Below are 14,473 nucleotides of genomic sequence, written 5' to 3'. Positions count from 1 at the left end.
CCAGGCGAAGATGTGACATTTCTGCATAGTAAGGAAACACACCTGTGTATCATATAGAAAATTTTAAGACAAAATACAAACTGCATAAAAATATACATTAGTATTCAGAGTGCAAATTAAACAACCCTATCATTTGCACCTCTCAGAAAGTTAGAGAATAGTTAAGTAATGCCCAGCTTTGAGGTGGGTCATTCAAGCATGATTACATTGCAAATTTTTAAAACTGCTACTCTTCTGGAGAATAAGACAAGAAGTATCAAAAACTTTATAATAGGGCCCAGAAATTTCACTATAAGAAATTTAAAGAATGAGACAAGAATGCAAAGATATATGTTGCCAGGTGGCCTGTATTGTTGATGATACTGAAACAGAGCAAAACAAAACTTGAAGGCCTAAAGATAAGATTAAGTATGGCACAGACATACTTTTTCCTCACATTCATTAAAGTGACAGCTTAGCTATTTTTAAAAATCAGTATGTTTTCAATATTAACGTTTTTTAAAGATTTATTCTCCATGTTGATTAAGTGGTCAAAAATATAAAAACCACAGACCTTAAGATTTGTGCATTTTAAACCCCTTACCAAATGTATTTCATAACCCATTTTTAAAAGCAAATTGACAAAAAGGTATTAATGCCTATATCTTTAAGAACAAAGAGTTTGTATGTTCATACACATATACATGCCAACATGCAGATCTTGACAGTTTGCAAATGTTTTTTTCCTTTTTGCTCCTCTGAATTTACTAGTTGTCCTATTGTGGTTTTATTATTATTATTTGGGAGGGGGGGTTAGAGGGAAAAAATGCTTTAAAAAAAAAATAAAAAAGAAAGAGAAAAAGATTCCCTGAGGCAGAGAACCTGCTCAGGGTTGGCCTCCCATTCTTACGAAGAAATGGGTCAAGGAAAGCCCCCGCCGCGCCCCTCGGAATCGGCTATAAGCGGGCGCACACAGAGGTGCGGTTTACACAAAGGGCAAATTGGAGCCTGGAGCCCCCGCACCAGGACCAGCATCCCCCAAGTGCCGAGCGGGTCCCGGGAACATTCCGGGGCGGGAGGAACCCAGCCATGGTCCCGCACTGGCCCTCGGACCCTGGCCGCAGCGCCACGCCCGCCCTCGCCGTTCCTGAGACAGGTGTGGGAAGGACCGGGTCAGGTAAACCTCGGCTCCCGGTGCCCCCCAACCCCCCGCCCGGCCCGGCTCCCGGGGCGAAATGGGGCGCACCTGGAACAAGCGGCCCGGCGCTGCGCAGGGTGCCACAGGACGCGGCCCCAATCCATCCGCCGCCGACCTCACTTCGCGCGTGGCCCAGCTCTCGTCCTGTCCGGGCGTCCGGGCCTCCCCGGGCGGACAGCGCGGCCAGACAACGTGTCCAGACGCTGCCCAGCACTAACCCTCACCCAGCATGAGCCCGAACAGCCAATGCGGACACCATCCCGCCCGCCTCCTCCCAGGGACACAGGACTACATTTCCCAACAGGCAGCTGGGCAGCGGCGCGTGCGTCGGAGTGCGCAAGCGCAGGCCCGAGGAGGCGGTAGCGCGCAGGCGCAGGCCCGAGTGTGTGGTGAGAGTGGTGGGGAGTGGGGTTTCCACGCGAGCGAGGGGCGAACAGACAGCGTGGACTCCCAGAATGGCTCCGGTGCATGGGGTTGCGGCTAGCCAAGCTGGGAGCGGTGTGTACTGAGACTTTATCCAAACTACGCTAAAGAAGCCCTTCCTTAGAGCATGACAGTGCCTGATCCATGGGAAGGGGAGAAGGAGCTGACAGCCTGGGCTAAGCTTCACTTTCTTCCTCTGCAATAAAGGGAGCCCAGAAGAGCCTCTTGCAGAATTGTCAGAAGAATGAGTAGAAGAGGTAGTAACATCTGGCGTACATAGTGGGCACTCCATGAATGGTGGTTACTGTACCCACTCCCCTAGCCTCCTCTAAGGGCTTCAGAATTTTCACTGTATAGAATGCAGACAGAATCTCCAATTAAATATGTGGCCAGAGTTAGTTTTAGCTAACTAACTTTTGGGACAGATGGTAGCTTGGAGTGTAATATTTGGTTTTCTAAAAATAACTGCTGGTTTCTTCTGTTTCTATTGCTGTGACAAAGACTCAACCCTTGCCCGGCCGGGCGTGGCTCAGCGGTTGAGCCTGGACCCAGGATCCAGGCGCTTGTGGTTGGATTCCCGGTCAGGGCACATGCCGGGGTTGCGGGCTGGGTCCCCAGTTGGGGGCGTGCAGGAGGCAGCCTATCAATGACTCTTTCATCATTGATGTTACTATCTCTCTATCCCTCTACTTTTCTCTCTATGAAATCAATAAAGATATATTTTTTAAAAAAAAAAGACTCAACGCTTAACCAAACTTTAGACAGGTTTCTCTGAGCCCTCTTTTCTAGTAGGCCTGGTTCCTGAGCCTTGTCCTTGGCCTGTAGAGCTCAGTTTTAGCAAGAATCCTGCTAAATCAATTTAGGTAGAATCCCCATTCTTAATATCTGATCAAATTCCTAATCCCCTACTCTTGATATCTAAATCTGTGGCCTGCCTTTATTTAGCAAGACTCCCCCCAAACTTGCTGTCTACTTTTGGTAATTTTCTATCCACTGACCCTCTTAATCTGCTTGTTTGCTGTAAATCCCCATCTGTCTTTGTTGTATTGGAAGTTGAGTTTGGTTTTACTGAAGTCTCTCTCCCCTGTTGACAATAGTACTGAATAAAATATGTTTTCATTGTCTCTATTTCTCTTTGAGAATTGTCTGAACTATTTCAAAATATTGAGAAATATGAAAAATCTTCACAATTCATTTAATCACGCTAACGTAACCCAGATAATACCAAACAAACTAAGTAAAAAAATCTATCTCTGCACTAAGACAAATACCTTGAATCAAACAATTTCTCCAGGATTACATTCTTAAAATAGAAATTAACTGCCATGTCCCAGTGCATACAACTCCCAGCCAGGTCAGAATATGCTTTCTTTAATCAAAACAAAGCAATCACGGTTAACAGAGAAATTAATATTTCTTATAATTATAGCTAGTCCCCACTATTCTGTTTCTCCCACCCCTGACACAACTAGATTTTTAAAAAACCTATAAGTGTTAATGCCTCTGTGGTTTCTCTTGAGAAGTCTGCTTTCATTCAAATTATTTTTTTCTATTTAATAAAGTGTTATTTCTCTTTCTAACCTCTTTTGATTTTTTTCTTTGACTTTAGTTTTCAGAAGTTTAAGTATGATGTGTTCTGGTGTGAATTTCTTTGGATTTATGCTTTTTTTAATTTACTAAGCTTCTTGAATCTACAGGTTCATGTCTGCTAAATGTGGAAATTTTTAATTACTACTTCAAAGATTTTGCAGGCCCATCTTCTTTCTCCTCTCCCTTCTGAACTTGGATGATATGAATATTAAATTTTTTGTTATAGTTCCAAAAGTAACTGAGGCTATGTTTTTTGTTTTTGTTTCTAGTCTGTTTCCTCTGTCATTAGGATTGAATAACTTACAGTGTGCTATTTTCAAGTTCATTGATATTATTCTCTGTCCACTCATTTCTACTCTTGAGCCCATTCAGTGAATTTTTAAATTTTAGATCACTGTATGTTTCTAGTTCTGAAATTTTCATTTGTTTCTTTATCTCTTCAGTTTCTTTGCTGAGACTCTATTTTTATTTATTTCAAACATTTTTGTAATGCTCCTCAAATTATCTTTATGATGGCCACGTTAAAATCTTTGTCAGATGGGGAGAAAAAGGGACATCTGTAATATTTTAAACAGAAATAAAATTTAAAATAATAATAAAAAATCTTTGTCAGATTATTCTAACATCTTGTCATCAATTTGTTAATGTCTGCTAACTGTCTTTTGTTGTTCAAATGATCTTCCTGGTTTTTGGTATAATAAAAGTATTTTGTTGCATCCTGGGCATTTGGGGTATTATGTTACAAAACTCTGCTTCAATTTCATCAGTTGTTATTGGCCTCAAGTTTTCTGATTCTTCCTGATTCAGTTTTAGAAGGTTTTATTTTTCCAGGAATTCATCCATTTCATCCACGTTGTCCAGCTTGTTGGCATGTAGTTGTTCACAGTATTTTCTTACAATCCTTTGTATTTCTGTGGTGTCAGTTGTTACTTCACCTCTTTTGTTTCAACTTTTATTTATTTGGGTCCTTTCTCTTTGTTTCTTGGTGAGTCTGGCTAAAGGTTCATCAATCTTGTTTATCTTTTCAAAGAACCAGCTTTTGGTTTCATTGATCTTTTGTATTTTTTTTTACTTTGCTGTATATTATATTGGTGGTGTGGAATATAGATACAATGTCTCATCCATTCTCCTCCCTCCCCAGTATGCATGCAAAAGATATAATGGGCAGATTGTATGGGAGTGAAGAAAGAAGTTACCTATGTTGGGGTGGAGTGTGTGGTATATGAGAGCATGGGCCCCTACCAAGTTCCAACTTCCCCTCCCACCCTGTGGGAATATAGTGAAGACCATCTGAAAGTGTACTGTAGGACCTTGGGAGCCTGACCAGCTCCTTCATCAAGAAACAGCCAAAAAGAAACTGTTCTTGGATGTGAACCCAGTTTGTACACAGCTAGCGTTTTGATCTCACACAGCTTGTGCACAAGTGCATACACCCTGCATGCCCTGTTTGCTTTGTTTTCTGTACTCTTTATAGCCTTGTATTGTGAAAGCTTGTGTTGCAAAGGCTTCACCAGCAGGCCAACCCCAGTGTACACGTAGGTCCTAATAAACTCATGTCTTTCATAGCCAGTCCTCCAGGTTATTTCTTTGGAATCAGCAAGCAATACCCAGAGGGCTTCTCAGACCTCGGCTCTTTGCATAACAGGGCACTAATCCCATAATGACTGCCCCACACTCATGACCTTGTCTAAACCTAATTGCCTCCCAAATGCCCATCTCCAGATACCAACCATCATATTGGAGATTAGGGATTCAGTGTGTGAATAGGGACACAAACATTCAGGCTATAGCAGCGTGTTAATGACAGCATGGTGCTTTCGTTGGTAATAATGAACAAGCTCTTTAAGCAGGTCTTTCTGCTCATAGGGGATATAAATTTCCATCTGATTTGGACAAGGAAGGATGAAAGCAGAATTGCCCTAGAGAGGACAAGCCTTTCAGACAAAAGTCAGTAGATGATGTCTATAGTTGGTACTTTTACTTAAGCTTTCTTTGGTATCCTTTGTGTCTACTAATATCAATTGTGTTCACTGATGGCATAATCTCTGAGGCCTGCATCTCTCCCTCCACTGCAGACCCCTTTTCTGTTTGACTGTTGTATGGACCAAAAGAAAGACCTTTCTTTTTCTTTGCTGTGGCCTTCCACAATTTATGAGAAGCACCTGGTAATTAAACCCCAAGATTGTTGTCTCCTCTGATTCAAACAGCCCCTCTGTTCAGACTTGGGACAACATAAGCTACTCTCAAAGCTACATTCATTTTTTATTTTTATTTTTTTTATCCTTACCCAAGGATATTTTTTCCATTGCTTTTCAGAGAGAGTGGAAGGGAGGGGGAGAGACACAGAGAGAAACATCGATGTGAGAGAAACACATAGACTGGCTGCCCACATGCACCCCAACTGGGGCCAGGGATCAAGCCTGCAATCCTTTAGTCTGAGAGCTGACACTCTAACTACAAAGCCAAACTGGCTAGGGCAAGGCTACAGTCTTGCATCCGCCTCCTCCCTGCAGTTTTCAAAACTCAGTGATAATTTGAACCAAGGAGTCTCTAGTTAGTAGAAAGTTCCCTTCCACCCCCCCTTCAAACAAGCCTCTTTTGAACTCCTCATAACTTTTGCTCTAAGTATGTTTTATAGGCTTAGGAAAAATACTGATCAGACACCTCCCTAGGACATCTGCCAGACTGTCTTCTGGAAAGCAAACAAAGTATAACTTTTCAAGACAACCTCCCTGGTATCTGTTCAACTTCAAGACAACCCAAACCCCTTTCTTCCTTGTTGCCCAGCAACAGTACCTGCTTAAACGCAGGCGGGCCCTTTTGTTTCTTGCCCTTGTGTTGATTAGCATACATTGGCCCTTTCCCTTCTCAGGGAATGAAAAATAGATTTTCTCTCTGAATCTCTTCTTTTAGTTGTGAAATCTTTCACAGCCTGCATCTCTGGCCAAAACCCTAACAGCTGTGATCACCTATCAGGCTGGCAAATAAGGTTGACTCAATCAGGAACCCCTGTAAGCCTTAAAAAATGCTACCAATGCCACTGACGTCCTTTGGCATTAGTAACATTACCCATTTGTATCATAACAGCTCTAAAAAATCTCACAGTCCCCCACAATGGTGAAAGCTACTTGTCTCTCAAATATTTCCTCCCAAAACAATTCAGAAGAAGAAGAAGGGAAAGAAAAGAGACACAAAATCATGTTCCTGGCAAAACTTGAAGACAGAAAATGCCACAACTTAAAAGAACTATGGAAAAGATAAAAATCATGGAATTGCAGCTTGAGATTTCTCACCCTCTGCCCCACCCCTGCCCCAAAGGCAATGGAGAAAATCTGTGGGGATCCAAAAGAGGGTGTGGATTGTGAAAAAGAAGATACCTACTAAGAAGGGATCCTGATGGCTAACTGGGCTCAAATTTTTTTAAAAAGAGCCTTTTCTACACAGGGGCCTCACACAAACTACACTTCAGGGAAGAGCCTACACAAAACTGTCTGCCTGCACTATGTTTCTGCCATCTGAACCAGCCCTTCAAAAGGAGTTTCTGGAATCCTATTTCAACCAATAGGACTGAGGTTTTCCCAGTCTGATTGCTGCCATGAAGGTATATCCCCACTGGCTTTTTCACTGACCAAAGTGACTCCATTCTGAGCAGTCAGAACAGTGCCTTTTGGAACAATCAAACAGTAATAATGGAGTTTTCAGTTGCATAAGGATGGACCAATCAGGGACCAGGAGCAGGGATTTCTGTTTTATATAAGTCACCTCCCCTCTGATTCTGGGAGTGCACTTTCCCTTTCCACAAGAGACTGTGTTTTCTGGCTGGTGTTGAAACAGCGAAGGTGTCTTGCTTGAGCAGAGTGGAGCAGACCAGTGCAGGACAGGGCAGAGCAGACCAGCAAGGAGCAAAGCAGAGCTATCTAGCTGGAGACAGGCCTGGCTCAAGGGTTTCCTTACTCCAGGGCCTCCTCACAGTAGTGCTGTGTCACAATTGAGCAGTTTGTACTGAATAAAGTGTTCTTCTTCACTGCAACCCAAACTGGGAATTCCTATTGGTGTTGAACTGATGTCAACAACCTTTGGTTGACAAGGGAAACTAGCAAAGGAATCTAAGGTTGATGTAGAACTAGCTCCAGAAAGACTAAGCTCACTCTTAAACTGAAAATACTTCAATAACATCAGAACAGATCAGAGTGTGAACTAAAAAACAAAAAGGGATGAAATCTTCAAAATGCATAGCTTCTTGGGAAAGTAAAAGCAAGAAGGAAAAGAGAAGAATTCTTTAGCAATAGGGTGGTGACGGGGGATAGAAGCAAAAGGGGAAAATCCAGGGTCTTTCAAGACAAAACTGGAGGTCTAATCGGAGGTCTCTCCATCTGTTCCCGCCACCAACAAAACAAATCTGCTAAATTGGATCGATTTTGCTGTATTGACATAAGGGGGCACCATTGAGCTGCTTATTTCATAAAATATCTCCAATCTCTCTCCCTCCCTCCCTCTCTCTCTCTCTCTCTCTCACACACACACACACAAAATAGAACAAAAGGAATGTAGTAAATCCAGAGAGAGTACCCTAATTGCAAAAATTGAGGAAATAAAAATCCACACAAATAAACTAAGAAGTCCACCAGAAAAATGAGTCAGAAAATAGAAGACACTTGTAAACCAACACTCCAAACAGAATTAGTCAAACAAGCATTTGAGGATATGAAAAAAATCACCTTACATCAAAAATTCAAAAACTAAAAAACTAAGTACTGTTGTGGGGAGAGAAAAATAAAACCAGGGATAAATGAAGACAGTTGAATCAAATCAAATAATAAATGGAAGAAAAAGACAGAATTATCTTCAGATACAGAATAAATTATAAGGTACCCAAGAAAGAATAGACTCAAATAAAAATATAATAAAGGGCATTGGAGAAAGGCAGAAAAACAAGAAACAATGGTGATGACATGAAGAAAGAAGTAAAAAGGAGTCAGGGAGAAATTAATTGAAATGAAACTCCAAACACTGAAGGAATGATCTGTGTACTATTGGAGAAAAACTGAAGGAGAAAAACAAAACAACTAAACAGAGCTAATATTTAACCATAATGAAAAATATTTTCCAGAAATTTAAAAACCTGCATTTACATATCAAAAAGGCTTTCCAGGTACCTGGAAAAGTTGACCCAGAATGGCCAACTCTGAAACATATTCTAGTAAAATTATTCAATTTCAAAGATTGAGATAAAATCCTCAAGTTCTTAAAAAAAAATTGTACAAAGTTGAAACAATTAGAATGGCATCAGACTTTCCAAAACTAATATTCAAAGTAAGATAATTAGCATCATTTAAAAAAAATAACAACACTCTAACAAAAATGTAAACCAAGAATTTGATAACCAGCCCAGCTGCCCTTCAAATGCACACAAGAAGTTAAAGAGCTCTGTATCCATTAGTCTTTTGGAAGAATCTATGAGAGGATGCACTTCAACAATAGAATGATTGTTTCTCACAGAGGGATGAACTAGAACTTCTACAGCAACTTCCTGAGTATTCTAGGATTGAACAATTAGCAAGTTAGCAAATTTATTGTGAATAGTGACAGCCATGTTTCTCACTGTTGGAGAAATAAGTTAAAAATTAGCAAAGGGAAAAGGCTAGAATGAACTCTGTGGTTTGGACCGGAACTACTTCCAGTAAGAACTCGTAGTTTTTAACATGTATACAGACAAGTAGATATAGAAATAAATATAGAAGTGTATGTGGATATATATATGCATGTTTTTCCTAGCTCTGCCTTCTGAGAAGACCTAGAACAACGGGCATCCCCATACCAAAAGCAAACCTAAACCAAAATGAGACTTCATACCAAGTAGGATGGCTATTATCCAACAAATTTAAAATAACTAGGGTTGGCGAGGATGTGGAAAAATTGAAACTTTGTGCATTGCAAGTAGGAATGTAAAATGGTGCAGCCATCATGGAAACTGTTTGTCAGTGCCTCAAAACATTAAGCATACAGTTACCATTATGATCCAGCAGTTCCACTCCTAAATATCTACCCACAAGATTTGAAAGCAGGGACTCAAACAGATACTTGTGCATCCATGTTTATAACAGCATTATTCACAACAGCCAGAAGGTAGAAGCAACTCAAGTGTCCATCCAGAAATGAATGGATAAACACAATGCGGTACATCCAGACAGACCATGGAATATTATTCAGCTATAAAAATAAAGGAAATTCTGACACATGTTCAAACATGGATGAACCTTGAAGATATGCTCAGGAAAGTAAGTCAATCACGAAAGGACAACTGTTGTTTGATTCCACTCATAGGAAGTTCCTAGAAGAGTCAAATCCAGACAGAAAGTAGATGATGGTGACAAGGGCTGGGGTGGGGGTGAAAGTGGGAAGTGAGTGTTTAATGGAGACAGAGATTCAGTTTGGGAAAGTGAGAAAGTTTTGGAGATGGATGGTGTTTATGGTTGTGCAACATTGTGAATTTACGTAATGCCACTGAACTGTACATTTTATTTTATTTTTAAATATGTCTTTATTGATTTCAGAGAGAGGAAAGGAGAGGGGGAGAGAGAGAAACATCAATGATGAGAGAGTCATTGATTGGCCACCTCCTGCACACCCCTCACTGGGGATGAGCCCAAAACCTGGGCATGTGCCCTGACCAGGAATCGAACCTTGATCTCCTGGATCATAGGTCGATGTTCAACAGCTGAGACAAACTGTTCAGACAAAATGGCTGAACTGTACATTTTTAAATAGTAAAACAAAACAAAACAAAACAATATTCTAAGTACCGTTTTCTAATAAAAGAAACCAGAGCTCATTGGAGAAATGGTTGATCTGGACCTGAGACAGGAAAAACACAAAATGAACCTGGATCATCTTGTGATGAAAGCATGCCAGATGGATGCAATAGTCAATGCAAAGAGGTTTTTAACTGCCAAAGCTGAAACAATTTGAGCAAAAAAATAAATAATGGCATAATCTCTGAGGCCTGCATCTCTCCCTCCACTGCAGACCCCATGGAATAAAATAAATATTCTGAGTACATACTGATCTAAATAAATAACTGAATACGTAAATAAATGGGAGAGAAGGAACACTCTTCCTCACAAAATTCCAATTAATAAATGTACAATAATCGAGGTTAATAGAAAATCACCATTAAACACACACACACACACACCCCACAATTGCCACAGGTAGAATGCATTGATGGATACCAAAATTCATGGATTAAGGTTTGATGAAAAATGGAATATTATCTAAGTCTCAAAGTATCTTTTTACAAGATATTTATTCACTACCATGGGGAAAATATTAACTTTCCAATTGAGTGACCTGGCCGATAGCACCTTAACCAAATAACTATTAACATTGCAAATAATAAGGCATAGCAACATCATGGGGAAAATATTAACTTTCCAATTGAGTGACCTGGCCGATAGCACCTTAACCAAATAACTATTAACATTGCAAATAATAAGGCATAGCAACATCATGTAGCCCTTGAGATGAGGCACTGGGAAGGACATAACATCACTTCTGTGGTGCTTTTACCAAAAAGGATAATCTCAATCTAATCACGAGAGAGAGAAAAATACCAGATAAACTCAAATTGAGAGAGTCTACAGATAATTGGCTAATAGTCATCAAAAATGTTAAGGGCATAAAAGATATAAAAAGACCGAACTGTCACAGATTGGAGGAGACTAAGGCATGTGACCACTAAATGTGGCATCCTGGACCAGAAAAAGAGCCAACCAAGATCTGTAGTTGGTTAATAATAGTGTATCAATGTGAGTTTCCTGGTTTTGATCATTGCACTGTGGTTGTAAAATGTTAGCATTGGAGAAAGAATGTGTAGGAAATCTTGGACTATTTTCCCAACATTTCCATAATTCTAAAATTATTTCACAGTACAAAGTCAAATAGGAGCATCCCAGCACTTCATAACTCATAGCTTTTGTCTTACTCAGTGCAGAGGTTCTACTGAGTCTGTGCCTGAGTGGTTCTTCCATCATTTCTCCTCCTTCAAGGGCAACTAAACAGCACTGATTTCCAGCATCTAAAATAATTCTTCATACGTTCTGTCTAGTTCATTTTTCACTTGTTTCAATCAGGAGAGTCAATACATCTAGGCTGGACATTATCATGAGGATATCTTAATTCCATCTTTACAAACACAAACTGATAAATCAGAATTTTCATAATTACCAGAAGAATTTTTGCTGGGAGAAGCCTTTCTGACATTAACCGAACTAAGCCAAATTTATTCCTGAATCCTTTTTGTTTTCAATAGAGTTCAGCAGTTTTATTTTTCATTTTTTCTTTTTATTTTATTGGAATTACTTTTATGTTTTTTATTTTTTATTTTTAAATAAAAAACTGTAGAGTTGATGTACAATATTCGTTTCAGGCGTAAAAACCGTAATTAGACATTTATGTAGCCTATGAGATGATCACCCCAATAAACCCAGCATCCGTCTGACACCATCCATAATCATTACAATATTATTGACCATATTCCCTATGCGGCACTCTACACCCCCATGACCGTACTTCAACCACCAATTTGCACTTCTGAATCTCTTCACCTCTTTCACCCATGCCCCCAACCCCTCTTGCATCTGACAACCAGAAAAATGCTCCCCCACATCTATGAGTCTGCCTCTGTTCTGCTTGTTTGTCTATTTTGTTCTCTAGATTCCACATATTAGTGAACTCATCTGGCATACACCCTCTAGGCCCATCCTTGTGGCAAGATTTCATTCTTTCTATGGCAGAACCATATTCCATTGTATATATGCACCAGTTCTCCTTTATCCATTCATCTATGAATAGACACTTAGATTGTTTCCACATCTTGGCTATTGTAAATAACGCTGCAATAAACATATGGATGTATATGTCTCTTCAATTTAGTGTTTCAGGTTTCTATGGATAAATAGCCAGAAGTGGAGTTGCTGGAGTTCCTTCTTTGCCTCTTGTTATAGCCTTTATTTTAAAATATATTTTGTCTGGTATATGTATTGATACCCCAGATTTTTTGTTTTGTTTTGTTCCCATTTTCATGAAATATCTTTTTCCATCTTTTTAACTTCAGTCTGTGTTGTCTTTTAATCTAAAGTGGGTCTCTTGTAAACAGCATATGTAAAGGTCTTGTGTAATCCATTTAGTCACCGTGTATGAAATTAAATAGATTCGCTTGCCTTGATTCTTTAATAAATTTGCCTGCTTTAATTGATTTAATAAATGGGCTTTATGACAACACAATCAGGCTCTCTCATTTAAATTCATTTATTCAAGAAGACAAGAACCGGGAAGGGGATAGCCCTCTCCCTCCGACTCAGGAGGCTGTCTGATAACACCTTTTCTGGGATCTCTGGGTTGCCTGTAACAAAACCATCCTTTGTGGTTACTTTAGGTCTCTGAGTTTGTAAGGCTGCCATGCAGGCCTCCCCTGAGCTTGTCAGGTTTAGTATGTGGCCACACTATCTTGCACCCAAGTTACTGCTGTTGTTCCAGAACTTCAGGAGTGGGGCCGGCAGGAGAAGAGAGTACAAGGAGGTGATCACTCTCTCTTAAATGTCCCATTCTGGACCCCAGTGGCTAAACGACCACTGAGAACTCAGCAACCTTCCCCTTGAGCCCCCCTTGCTTTCTGCCTGCTCCTTCCCGCCCCACAAACCTTCTTCAGCTGCAGCCTTTCACCAGCCATTTCTACAAGGAAAAGAAATCACATTGTATATCCACTATCCGGAACCTCCGCTCTTTTGACCCCTTTGTTGATGCAAGTAAAGGTGATGACCCGCTTCCAGCTGGCACTGAGGATTATATCCATATGAGAATTCAACAGAGAAATGGCAGGAAGATCCTTACTACTGTCCACGGGCTCGCTGATGATTACAATAAAAAGAAACTGGTGGAGGTGTTAAAGAAGAAATTTGCCTGCAATGGTACTGCAATTGAGTATACAAAATATGATAAAGTAACTCAGCTACAGGGTGACCAGCATAAGAACATATGCCAGTTCCTTGTAGAGACTGGACTGGCTAAGGACACCTGCTGAAGGTTCATGGGTTTTAGGTGCTTTTGGCTCACTGAAACTTAAGTGAGAATTTCCTTGCAATGAGCAGAATTTCCCTTCTGTCCCTTGTCAAAAGTTTAAAAACCTCACAGCTTGTATAATGTAACCATTTGGGGTCTGCCTTTAACTTGGACTAGTGTAACTCTTTCACACTGTAAACTTAAAAAATCCATAAAAATAATTAGGTAGTTAGATAGACAGATGATAGAGATAAATAGATGATAGATGATAGATAGATAGATGATAGATAGATAGATAGATAGATAGATAGATAGATAGATAGATAGATAGATAATAGATAGATGATAGATAGATAGATAGATAGATAGATAGATAGATAGATAGATAGATGATAGATAGATAGATAGATAGATAGATAGATAGATGATAGATAGATAGATAGATAGATAGATAGATAGATAGATAGATAGATGATAGAATGGTAGATAGATAGATAGATAGATAGATAGATAGATAGATAGATAGATAGGTAGATAGATAGATAGATAGATAGATAGATAGATAGATAGATAGATGATAGAATGGTAGATAGATAGATAGATAGATAGATAGATAGATAGATAGATAGATAGATAGACGATAGATAGACGATAGATGATAGATAGATAGATAGATAGATAGATAGATAGATAGATAGATAGATAGATGATAGATAGATAGATAGATAGATAGATAGATAGATAGATAGATAGATAGATGATAGATAGATAGATGATAGATAGATAGATGATAGATAGATAGATGATAGATGATAGATGATAGATAGATAGATAGATAGATAGATAGATAGATAGATAGATAGATAGATAGATAGATAGATAGATGATAGATAGATAGGTGATAGATAGATAGATAGGTGATAGATAGATAGATAGATGATAGATAGATGATAGATGATAGATAGATAGATAGATAGATAGATAGATAGATAGATAGATAGATAGATAGATAGATAGATGATAGATAGATAGGTGATAGATAGATAGGTGATAGATAGATAGATGATAGATAGATGATAGATAGATAGATAGATAGATAGATAGATAGATAGATAGATAGATAGATAGATAGATAGATAGATATCCTAGTCTGGAAATGACATGGTCCATTCAGTCTCAGCCCATCCATTCATTAGGCATGGTTCTAGCCCATCATTCAGAATG

The 14,473-nt window shown here is 39.4% G+C and overlaps 1 pseudogene; it reads left to right on the top strand.

The window, feature by feature from the left end:
* Window positions 1–1,068: 1,068 nt before the first annotated feature.
* On the top strand, window positions 1,069–13,271 carry LOC148093384 (eukaryotic translation initiation factor 1 pseudogene; annotated as a pseudogene).
* Window positions 13,272–14,473: the final 1,202 nt, after the last annotated feature.

The sequence above is a fragment of the Miniopterus natalensis genome, chromosome 4 (genome assembly GCF_054644295.1).
Source record: "Miniopterus natalensis isolate mMinNat1 chromosome 4, mMinNat1.hap1, whole genome shotgun sequence".
Classification (NCBI taxonomy): domain Eukaryota; kingdom Metazoa; phylum Chordata; class Mammalia; order Chiroptera; family Miniopteridae; genus Miniopterus; species Miniopterus natalensis.
The sequence above is the reverse complement of the archived record's forward strand: the minus strand, read 5'-3'. Positions and strand labels throughout refer to the sequence as shown.